The sequence below is a fragment of the Lissotriton vulgaris genome, chromosome 12 (assembly GCF_964263255.1).
Source record: "Lissotriton vulgaris chromosome 12, aLisVul1.2, whole genome shotgun sequence".
Lineage (NCBI taxonomy): Eukaryota > Metazoa > Chordata > Amphibia > Caudata > Salamandridae > Lissotriton > Lissotriton vulgaris.
The window spans coordinates 15,941,173-15,953,192 of NC_141700.1; positions in this window are offsets into that span (position 1 = coordinate 15,941,173).

Consider the following 12,020-nt stretch of genomic DNA (forward strand, 5'->3'; position numbering starts at 1 on the left):
CAAGCTCGCAAAGTGCAGAAATCCGCTTCGCGATGTGCAGCGGACATTTTTCCTCGCTCGTGATCGTGAACGGTAAGCTTGTGACGCTTGGCCTGCCGCTCGGGTAGAATTTCTACCCGAGCAGCAGGAATACCAGCACAAACTGCAGTTCGCACTGCACTCTGCCACTCGCAGGACTTCGCAGAGTTTTTTTGTAACTTGACGGAGTTCCAAGTAGCAAAACTCTGCGAACTACGCCCAGGCCTAGTAAAAACCCTGAGCCTCAAATACAAATGCTTGGAGCAACATCTATGTCCCATCTTCTGCACAAAAGTGCCCCTGGGGCACCCCCACAGCGGCTTTCCCAGGTCTGTGATCCACATGAGATGTCCATCTCTATTGAAACAACCTCAACTCAAGCTGTTTTTTTAAAGGCCATCTATGGTAGAGAAGAAAAGGAGCTCTTACTCCAGTCCTACATCGATAACAATTACGAGCAAGAGCCATCCCGGAATGTCCGTCTGACGGGGTTTGAGCTCCACTGTGACATCATTCGCTGGATGGCCCTTTAAGGAACCTGCACATTCCACTTCCATGCTTCAGGGCGTGTAGAGATGGTTAATTTGTAGGGTATGACATATAAAATACATACATTAAAATCCATACATTCATTTTTCAAATACAAACAAAATTACATCATACGCCTCCACACATCTTGTGTGTACATGAACACACCCACTTACAAGTCGTCCAAATGCACAATGCATCAGTTTGCATGTGATATATGCTTTTTCGTATCACAGGCCAGAAATCTTTGCACAACAGCTCATGGCCGCCCCCTGCACCAGCTGCTTCGGGCTAGGGGTTGCCATTTGGCAGAGATGTAAATTCTCCCACAGTGGCCTTTTATTCCTCCCTCCCAGATATAACAAGGTATTCATTCCCAACCCCCTCAGGCCAGGGTCCTCTCTGCCTCTAGGGAGGCTTGCCTTCTATGTATGGGGACCGACTAAGACCTGACACCCCCCCTGAACCTGCCGCTCCCTCCACCCTTGCCTCTGATCCTCTCTGCTGCATCCAGATACTTCAGGTGAACCGTGTTCTCCTGCATTGCACGATTAATTTACAAGCTCAACAGAGATGAAGGAACTGAAGAACGCTGCACAGACATGCTGAAGTAGGAAGGAATCTCATCGCCCCAAGAAACACCACCGTCTGCCTAGAACACCTCGGCACCCGCCGTCTGCACTGGTCAATGGAGAAGCTTGCATGGAACCAATGTTGCTGTCTTTCCATATATCACACCACGTTCCAAGCAGCCACAATGAGGTGTGCCGCTTAAGTAGCAAGATTGGAAGAAGGGAGGCAGTCTGAGCATCCCTAAACCTCTCCCCAAAGAACTGCCTGGGGAAGTGTGAAGAGAAGTCCTGCCTTGGTTTCTTCTTGCCTCAGATATCCATTTCATCATGGGAAGTGGCACAGCCATGGGGCAGACATTGGCTAGATCATGTATGAAAAACGTGTAATGTGCCAACAGGGATAGCATCTGCTCTTGCGCGTGGAAATCCCAGGATAGCTGACTGTACGGTGCTTTACCAGTGAACGTATGCACATCACGGAGACGCTCCTCGGGGAGAGTGGGCGTTTACAGGCAGCCTCAAAATATAGACAGAGCCGACGGAGCAGCGCACCTTCCAGTCAGACAGCAGTCTGAATGAAGATGGATGTGGCGGTCTGCTTTCTAGCTATCCAATGCACAGGAGAGAGTGGGGGGCGGGAGATGAAGGAAGGGTATTGTAACCGAGCGGGCGGAAGCCAGAAGCAAACACTGATGCTGATGTTTTGTTAAATATTACTTTCATCGCCTGATGGCCTTGCTGTGATGGGAGAATTGACAAAAAATGTAAGAGTGCCTGAGATTGGGCAGGGGCCAGAACGCCCTCTTGGGGGGAGGGGTAGAGCCCGTTGATGAAGGCCAGGACCCTCTGGGGAGTGTGAGCTAGCTCCCCCTAGTGAGTGAGTCATGGAATTACTTCATATGCCTGGTTCTAGGTCTTCTGTGACACCTGGGTTCATTTGTGTGTGCCTAGGTTTGGAGAGGAGGGACATCTGTGTGGGTGTAAAGTTATCCCAGCCCACATTACTCTGGGTGCTTACTCTGGTGGACCAAATGATGTGTTTGCATATGGCTGTTTTAGGAGAGAAGTTGTTCCTGGTCTTTGTTTAAGGTCATAATGCCACCAGGTTTCAGACTGGCCATCCCTTATAGAGTGAAGGAATGAACTGTACCTTTGCTCCACTCAACTCGTTAAACAGAGATGAAGCATATTTATTTCCTCTTTTGTCCCTCAGAGGGCTGAGGTTTGTTCCTTACCCCTTTAGTTTCCCAGGGGGTGAGACACGCTGCTGGCGGACCTGTCTCCCCATGAGATGTGGGATTATGTATTTCAGTTCTCCAAGAAGGAAGCGAGGTACCAATGGACTCCTTGTCTTCCATGAAACAAACAGGTATCTTTGCAGCCTTTTTTGGAGTGAGATGAGATGTATGCCTCTCACCCCCCCTCCAACAGAGGCGTGACATATGCCTCTCACCTCCACTTGCCCCTCAATGCAGCCCCCAGGACAAGGTCTGCGGTGGTCCACTGAGCGGACAGCCTCTTCTGGACACATGCTCACTCCCTTCATGTGTTTGACAGTGCTGGCCGGTGTTTGATTATCTAAAGTTTAGACCACCAATGGTGTGACAGGTAGAGTGAGCGCGTTCCTCTCCTGCCACACCCATGGGTGCCGACTGTTTCTTCCCATTGCCAGAGGTTGCTTGTGACATGCACGACATGCGGCTTTTGCATGAGTTTCATGCACCTTGGCATCTACTCCCAATCTCCTCGCCTCACTCGAACCCGTCCACAGCTTTGCACTGTAAATAAGCCTCTGAAAGCATGGCTTGGGAGGGGGGCGGGGGGGGTTCTTCATTGTTTCGATATCTGCATGGAGAGTTTTTTAGTGCACATGGTTCTGTTCCCAGAATGCACTGGTTCCTTCCCGGCGCATGCCAGAGTACGCCTCCCACAGGGTCTTTGAAACCCTATATTCAACGCCCCGGGTCTTCTACAGTGTTGGTGTCCAACAGGCGGCCTTTTCCACATATATGTAGCAATGTACAGCCTGGGGGGTCTCCCTGTGCCACCCACTGTCCAGGGACTGGGGGGTGATTCCATGCACTGAGTACTTAGGTCTTCCAGTATACGGTGTGAGCTGCTCACAGTGGCTTTGATACGCTTGAGAAGTTAAGGGCAATACTGTAAGAAGTAATAATCGTTGTGTGGGGTGACTGGCTCCTTGAATCAGGCGACACAAGACCACCATAGCTGGGTTTGGGTGGACTGGTTTCTGTTCTCTCCTGTCTGTGGGTATCAGTGAGCCATGGGGTTTGTGGGTGCTACAGACCCATTCTGTGCCAAGCTTTTGTAGGATGGAGTCTTTTCAATCAGTGTTAAGTGAGAGAGTAAAAGAGAAGTTTTCACCTCATAAAACATCTATGGCTTTGGAGGAAACACTCTTAGACATGATTGGCTATGGTCAACCTAGGGTGTTTGGTATTGCTTCCACCAGGGGTCTGAGTGAGGGTCCTGTTGCATCCTATGATAAGTGTTTGAAAGTCTCTTCAATGGTACTCCAAGCTCTCCTTCCTGCAGGGTAACTTCTCTTTCTGGTGAAGAGTCCAAACTCTGCTCAACCAAAGTCTTAAAGATGATTTTAAATCTGAGATGGCGGGGGTATTTTTCTACAAAGTGAGAACCTTCTGCTCAGAAGGTTAAGAGCAGGTGATTGGCTATCAGCAGGGTATCAGGGGTTGACTACACTGGGCCTTGACTATTCAATGATTACTTTTCTGTCTTGCCTACCCTTGCACTCACTACGCCTGTGCTCCCTTTAGATGCAGTAAAGGATTTTTATCCCGCCTAGAGGTTTGCTTCCAAGCTTAGACACACAGCATTAAAAGACTTGTCTGTGTATCGTCTTTGGTCACCTACACCCTCTGGGATGGCCCCTGTTATTTTATGTTCTATAAAAAACCTTAGTTTCCCGAGGACTATCCTCAGATGTCCATGGCCTAACCTTGTTTTGAAGCACACTTACGACTGGGCCCAGCATCACCATGTTTTACTAACTAAAACTGCATTAATAATAATAATAACAAAGAAAATTAAAACAAAAACATTTTATTATCGAGAAAACCTTACTTGCATGTACTACAGTGGAGTTGCAGTGATTACTCAAAATACACTACTGAGACACAGGCAGTCTGAAACCCTGCGGCAGTTGTATCATGGGCTAGCTGTAGGCAGACACAGACAGGACTTTAACTAAGGACTTCCTGCCATGTGACATGTTGCCTTGCACCACTTCCTGTTACGTGGCAGTGTGTTTCCTGTACGCACGTTTTCTTTGCCTACGTTACTTTCCGTCTGATAGCGTGTAGTCAGAACCAGACCATGGAAGCCGCCATCTTTGTAGTAATGCATTTCACACAGAACCTACAATGGACAAAAGTTAAAGGCCTTCTTTGGGTCTCACAGTCTTCTAGGGACCACCTGCATATCCAACCGCTTCCACACCATAGCTGCCTGAATGCTAAATGCCCGCCTCCGAGGACACAGCAGGCCTGTCATTAATAAGACCCCTCATGGAGGGCTCTGACGACTGCCGTCAGAACACTTCAAGAGCTAATCAACAACCAAAGAAAACAAACAGGGTTCAGGAAGATGTCACCTTGCCTGGGTTGGTGCGATTCTCCAATACCTGACATGCCGCAACAGGGAACCCTAGCTATGTCTTTTAGCCCTTCCCTTGGACACCTTGTTCAGTTCTTGCCTTTCTGGCTTATTGAGGCACTGAGTGCAGTGGAAAACTAAAAATATGACCTCAGATCTAGACCTTCAAGACCATGTTCTCTTTACTAACACTAGAAAATGGCAAAGGGCTCCTGCTCTGGTCTCAACTTTCGAGTTACAAGAAAAAAACAACAGGCAGGCTTATCAGGGTGGGTGGAATGCAAATAAATATGATTCCCCAAGCTGATACACATGAAAATCTTTGCAAATTTGATGAGGTGATCAATTAACAGAGGTAAAATTCAAAAGGGGCAGACCTGAATCCATGCTTAGCCTCAATAATTCCTCTCAAGTAGCCTCCAACTGGTATCTTCCCTCTGATCTCCCATATTTAGGTAGCCCAATTTATAAAAAAAATTTTAAATGCCGACTTTAGAAGCAGGGAACAGGGGCGCCAGCAGATGGAGTCAACTGCCAAATATCCCACAATAAATGAGAGCTCAGACTTGTCGAAACTCAAATCAATGTTTTACTTGCGGCCTGCTCTTGAAACCCCAAGCAGTATAAGGTAGGGCTCAAGAGCAGTTTCTAGTCAACACCGGGTTGGGCTTTGGCACCACAGGAGCTGCGAGACACCTTCCAGACAAACATCATGAGGACAAAAATCGAACTTCTGAACTTCTTCCCAAATAGCCACAAGAAGAGGTCCAAGGTGCCTTGGGTACATTAGCTGTGTCCTGAGTTCAGCTTACGGGCCCGAAATTGAAGTGGAGGAGGGGTCCTTTTGAGGACACAGAGCAAGAAGATGACGTCCCTAGTATCACCTGTAGAAGACCAAGCAACGTCTTTTTCGGACTCAGCTGTGATAACATAAAATAAGGGAAAGCTCCTTCTCCACTAGAATGGGGGGGGGGGGGGGGGGGTGTCTACGTTTTCGTATTGCATTTGAGGACATTCTCATTCCTACCCACAAATGAAACGCGAAACTGTCCCTGTGAACGTAGATTGGATGCATGCACCTTCTCTTCCAGTGGTGAACAAAAAGACTTCTCCTTTTCACCTAAGGGGGGAAAACAATGATTGTCCTCCAGTAAGGAGCAGGAAAAGAACTATGGGCCAGATGTAGGACGGCAAATACCGGTCGGTAACGGCCGATTTCGGCCGTTACCGACAGGTATTTGCAGATGGAGATGTAGGGGCCTGAAAATGTAACAAATCGGTATATTTACCGAATCTGTAAATTTACTGATTCGGTAAAATACCGAATTGGTATATTTACCGAATCGGAAAATCTACATGTAGGTGGCTCTGTAATCAGTGCCACAGGCCCTTACCGATTCGTTATTTACCACCAAATACTATTTGGTGGTAAATAACGAATTCCTGTGTACATGCACATCTGTGCATGTACACCTGTGCCATGTGGAACACATACATGCCCTAAGGGCATGTATGTGTGTCACATGGCACACAAGCCAGAATCAGGGGTGCAACAGGGTGTCAAAGTGACACCCTGTCCCCCTTGCAAATTCGGTATTTTTACTGAATCGGTATTTACCGATTCGGTAATTAACATTGATTCCTATGGGCCTCAAGGCCCATAAGAATCAATGGCAATTACCTAATCGGTAAATACCGATTCGGTAATTACCAAATCCTACAGAATCGGTAAAAAATACAGAATTTTTAACTACATCTCATTTACCGAATCTAGAATACCGAATCGGTAAAATTCGGTATTCTAGAGTCGGTAAATGAGAATTACCTACATCTAGCCCCTAGACTTTTATTGCCTTCCATAACCAGTGAAGAAAGGCTGCTTCTTGCCATTGCATGAAACCTTACGAGAGGAGCTCTCTTGACTGTTGAATTATTCTTCTGGCATGTCGCTTCTTTTCATTTATTGTTACTAATAGGGTATGTCTTGCTGACTGTATTTCAGTGAAATCAATAGGTGTTTTCTGTCCATTGACTGAAGCTGAAACCCCTTATCTTCTGATCCACTGATGGAGATTGAAGACAGAAGAGTACAGGCCTGCTGGCTGAAGCTTAAAACAAGGGTCATCTGTTCCCTTGATGGACGGTCAGAGCCGGAACAAGACTCATATCAGTTCTCCCCACTGAAGGGAGGTAATGACAGGACACGTCTGATAAAAGAGGGGCCTTACCGTCTGTTAATCTAAGTCAAAGACCAATATCTAATTATCTGTTGATAGATACTAAAGATGCAGTACTCTCGTTTGAAGGATGCTGCAGGAGAGATGTATGGTTCGTTGAAAGATGCTGAGGGTCTTCCTCTTACTTGTGGATGCTAGAGAGAAAATTGTTTTGGCCCATTGAAGACTGCCGTCTCAGGAGATGGGTGCTGAAAACCAAAGTTTTCTAGATTAATGAAGGATGCTGAAGATAAAAGTATTCTTGTTTGTTGTTGGATGTTTAAGAAGATACTCTTCTGGACCACTGAATCAAGGGTGGCAATGACAGGAGTCTTTGTGTCTATTGATAAAAGAGGCACCTTGTGGTCTGTTAATCCATCTTGTAAACCTGTATCTTCGTACCTAATCTCTGAAGGCAGTAGTATTCTTGTACGGTGCAGGATGCTGATAATAACAATGTCTTCTTGGCCATTACAGAATGGTGAAGACAGAAGCCTTCTTGTGCGTTAAAGGATTATGAAGACAGGTGTCTTCTTAAGGATGATGAAGACTGTATCTTCTTTTTCATCTTGTCTATTAAAGGATTCTGACAAATAACGTTTTCTTATCCACTAAAGGATGCTGAAAACCAAAATCTTCTTGTCTATTAAAGGTTGATGAAGACCAAAGTCTTCTTGTCTATTGAAGGATGATGAAGATCAAAATCTTCTTGTGTATTGATCGATGCTGAAGACGGGATTCTTCTTCCGGTCCTTTGAAGGGTGCTGAAGACCAAAGTCTTCTTGTGCATAGAAGGATGCTGAAGACTTTAGTCTTATCTTTCAATCTTCTTGTCCACTGATGGATGCTGAAGACGGGAGTCTTCTTCTTGCCTTTGGAAGGAGGCTGAAGACCAAAGTCTTTATGTCTATCGAAGGATGATGAAGACCAACGTCTTCTAGTCCACTGATGGATGCTGAAGACAGGAGTCTTCTTTTACTCCATGGAAGGAGACTGAAGACCAGAGTCTCCTGTCCTTTGAATGATGCTGAATACAACATTTTCTTGAACGTTAAAGGATGCTGAAGACTGGACACTTCTTATATCTTGATAACTGCCGAAGATGCAAGCCTCCCGGCCCCTTAAATGATGGTGAAAAAACCTTCTTGACTCCTGATCACTACTGAAAGCGGCAGTCTTTGTGTCAACGATTGGACGCTGTTGAGAGAAATGTTCTTGCCTATTGTAGGACAGATATTTCAGGCACCTTTAAAGATAGTGAAGAGAGTCACTTCCTGCTTGTTTACCTATGAAGAGGACAGGAATCCTCTGTCTCTTTTAAAGAAGGTAGAGAGGATGGTGAGGCAAAGTCGTCTTCTTTGCTGATCGTTGCTGAAGACAGGATTTTTCTTCTCTATTGAGAAACCAGAGGTTGGATGACATACTTATATTACCCATTGCTAAAGACGAGAACCCTCTTGCCCAATGATGAACTTAGAAGATGTACTACATTTGTCTCTGATGAAGACTAAAGAGGCAGCAATGTACGTGTCACTGGTGCTCCCTGTGTGTAATAAAAAGGAATGTTGTGCTGTCCAAGAGATGGTTGATGAAGCTCCCTACAGGTCTTTCAATTTAATTTCTGAATTTTGGTCACAACAAATATAAGAAGGCAGGTGATACTGAAACATGGCGATGTCTCCCAAATAAACAGCTTAAATCGTGTAGTCACTAGTGTGCAAGAGCTAGAAAAGACCTCTGGCCGAGTGAGTTTTTTACAATGCAGGCTCTGAAGTGGGTAGTGATTCAGTACTGATAAACACACCACTCCAGTGTGTTATGTTGGTAGAAATTGCTAAATAACTCAATGGGTTAATGATCCCGCTACACATATTGTGAAACATGTAGGTCCAAAGATCCAGAGTGCTGCCTCGTTCTTTCATCCTTTGGAATTTGATAAAAATAATGCCCCTTAGTTGACTAATATAACAACTGCTATTTTAAGGAAGCAAAACATAGCTACTAATTACTACGTGACCAACACGTTCTGTATTTTAAGAAGGTGCTAATTAAGCAAGTCTGCGTTCTTTTTTCCCCTAGAAAACAGGATAAACATATTCTTCTTTTCAAGTTTGCATTTACTAATCACCAAAGTGCAATTTATAAGAGTGTAAAACAAACAAATGTGCAAAATACCTAATAAGTTTATCATGATAAGTGCATAGGAGAAGAGGTAGTTGGAGGATGTGTTCAGCAAGCTGACCACGTTTCGGTCACAGACTCTTCATAAGGATGCAAATAGTCAATAGGAGAAAGATGTGCAGTTCACATTGTATTGCTCCAGCAATTAACATATTTGTAGATAAGGCAGAGAGTCCTCCCGCTCACTCTCCAGTGCACACTCAATGAACACAATTTATTTAATTGTTTTAAATGAGGTCTTTCCATAGCACAGATTTGTGTTAGTAATGCCACCTTCTGGGATCTTGTCCCGGCTCCCGGCAACCACTGTCATCACGTGTTTCAGAACTGCAGGTGAACTCCTGAGGCACATGGGATGGGCTGGAGGGATCAGGGATACCTTTGAGCCTCGGTCTTGGAAGTTGTGGTTTATGCCAGTGTATGCATCCTGTGACTTATGCCAATGGCACATGCCACCCAAAATGTAGAGTTACTGAAGACAGGAGGCAAGCAGGATTGCTATGGGTGTCATGTCAAGGAAAATGCACGGCTTACAATAGGGTGCGTCGGTGCGACAGAGGTGGAGATATGTTTAAGGGGGGAGGGTTCTATAATGAGATGAGGTCACGTCATCACAGATGGCAAAATGTCCCCTGCTGGGCCTTTGAAGACCCTCAGAGCTTTGTTACTGCTTTGTGAACTTTCACTTATAGACAATTTTGCTTTCCCTTATTAATCAGAAGTTGCAAAGAGCTTCTCACACCTGACAGGACACAACTCGAGAGCTTGGCACTGTTATTCTGAAAGAGTTTTTGTTTTCGGGAGGGGGGTGGGGGGGCAGGGTCTTGTTACCTCCGAGTTCCGGCTGCTTGCTGGTGCCTTCTAGTGAACAGAAGCTTAACTTCTGAGGTGAACACCTAGATACATGTCCGACAGTGGGGTTGGCCAGACTAGCAGACATTCCATCCCAGAGAAGGTATATTTTCCTTTGCATGTTCCAATGCCTGTTTTAGTCACTGTTCCCATGTTTCATCAAACCCTTGACGTTGCTTGGTTACTAACCCTACTCTTGGGGCACCCGGGCCCTGGTCGTGTGTGACGCTCTCAGCCCATACCAGAGCCATGCTGAGAGGCAGTTTTGACGGCTTTGGTTTTTTTACTGATGGTTTATTTCTTTGGGCGCGTGACGTGACGCACAGCGACTCAAAGCAATGCACCGAAAGGCACAACTCTTTGTAAGCTAGACCCTAGTCTTTCGTATTTTCCATTTAAAAAACATTAAACCCCAATCTGGTCTCATCACCTGGAAGAGAAGCAACGATTGGCCGGTCCATTCCATGCGTGACACCATCCCTGTGCGTGACATGTTCGCGTTATGCATTGCACGTGTAATATAATAATAATAATTATTATAACAATGTTTACCTTAATAAAAGCAACCCTCTCTTGCCTGCTCGTCCTCTGACCCACGAGGCCCGCCCTCCAGTGTTGACCGTGCGTGACGTTGCTTCCGTTGTACACGCGAGGAAGGCATGGCTGACGGGGGCGGAGACCTGTCTTTCTGTACCGTTTTTTCTACACCGTATGCACTTGTTTGATATCTTTCTGTGTTTGGATTTTGCAGCAAATACCAAGATGGAATGTTTATATACATAAATGAAACTTTGCGACTTATTTGTGCAATAAAGTACTTTCTGAAACAGTAACTTAAAGGCCTGGCATCATTTCTTTCTTTTTGAAAATAAATAAAGCTTCACTGTGTTTAACGTTCTGAGCCTGAAGCCACATCCAAACCTGAGCTTTGAGGCAGCAATGTACGTGTCAAAATGAACGTGATGATAAATCGTACATCTTTACAGACAAACTGAAGTTCCTTCACTTCGATGTCTTTATTGACCGTGCAGAGCTTGTGCCCACACAGGTTAATGTACTAAATGTTGTAGTGGTTACAGATGCTCTGCTTTGGCGTTTGCGACTGTTAAAAAGCTTTTTCCTATGTGCTAATCCCATTTTAGGAGTCTGAATCCGGAGGGGCATGTGGTGGAAGTCCTGTATCTTATTCATAGATGTTTTGTGACCGAAATGATGGAAGCAAAACATTGAAAATTTACGAACGCTTCAAAGGAGTTGGCAAACCGGAAAGGGCCCCTTTGGGACCTGTTCCCCTTGTAAAGGTAAGGGCAGAGGGCATCTCAGGAAAACAGACTGCTTTTTAGGTCTCGCAGAGAGACCTATTGCCGCCATCCACAAAGCTGACTTTTACGATCCGGATTTGTAGAAGTGCACGTGCTCGTGACCGCGCTTCTATCCCCCTGCCTTGCTCTTCAAAGGCTCCCTTTACCGTGACTCGCATTTCTGCCCAGCCATCTCATGCCCGAGCCTTCCCACTGCCAGCAGCATTTCTCCACGGCCGCCAGGCCACATCAAAGGTTTTCCCAGCACTGCCCCGCCCATCAATCACCCTCCCACGCCAGCAGCTCTTCCCCCTCCGCCCCCTGCTCTCCGCCCCCTGCTGCATGAAAGGATTTTTTAGGTGCACAACTGTGCGCTAGAGACTCATGAATGGCAGCTTGCCATCTGTGGGGGAATTAATCCTATCCCTCCTCTCCTGGTCTTCTCTGGCAGCCCTCGCCCCTCCTCTCCCCTCCCCCAGCACCCACCGGCCCAGGCGCCTTATTTTTTTTCGTGAGTTGCTGACATCGCCATGTTCGGCAACCAGTCAGTTTATATAGGTGGATGTCATTGTTTTCATCTTCTCAAAATGCCCATCTTAGCCACAGTCAGCGCTGTATCAATCCATATGTTCTAGTATCTGGTCAGTTCTGTTCTTTCCAGATTATCATGTAAAAGCCAGTACTGATGAAAAGTCTAGCGAGGCGCAGTTTGAGGC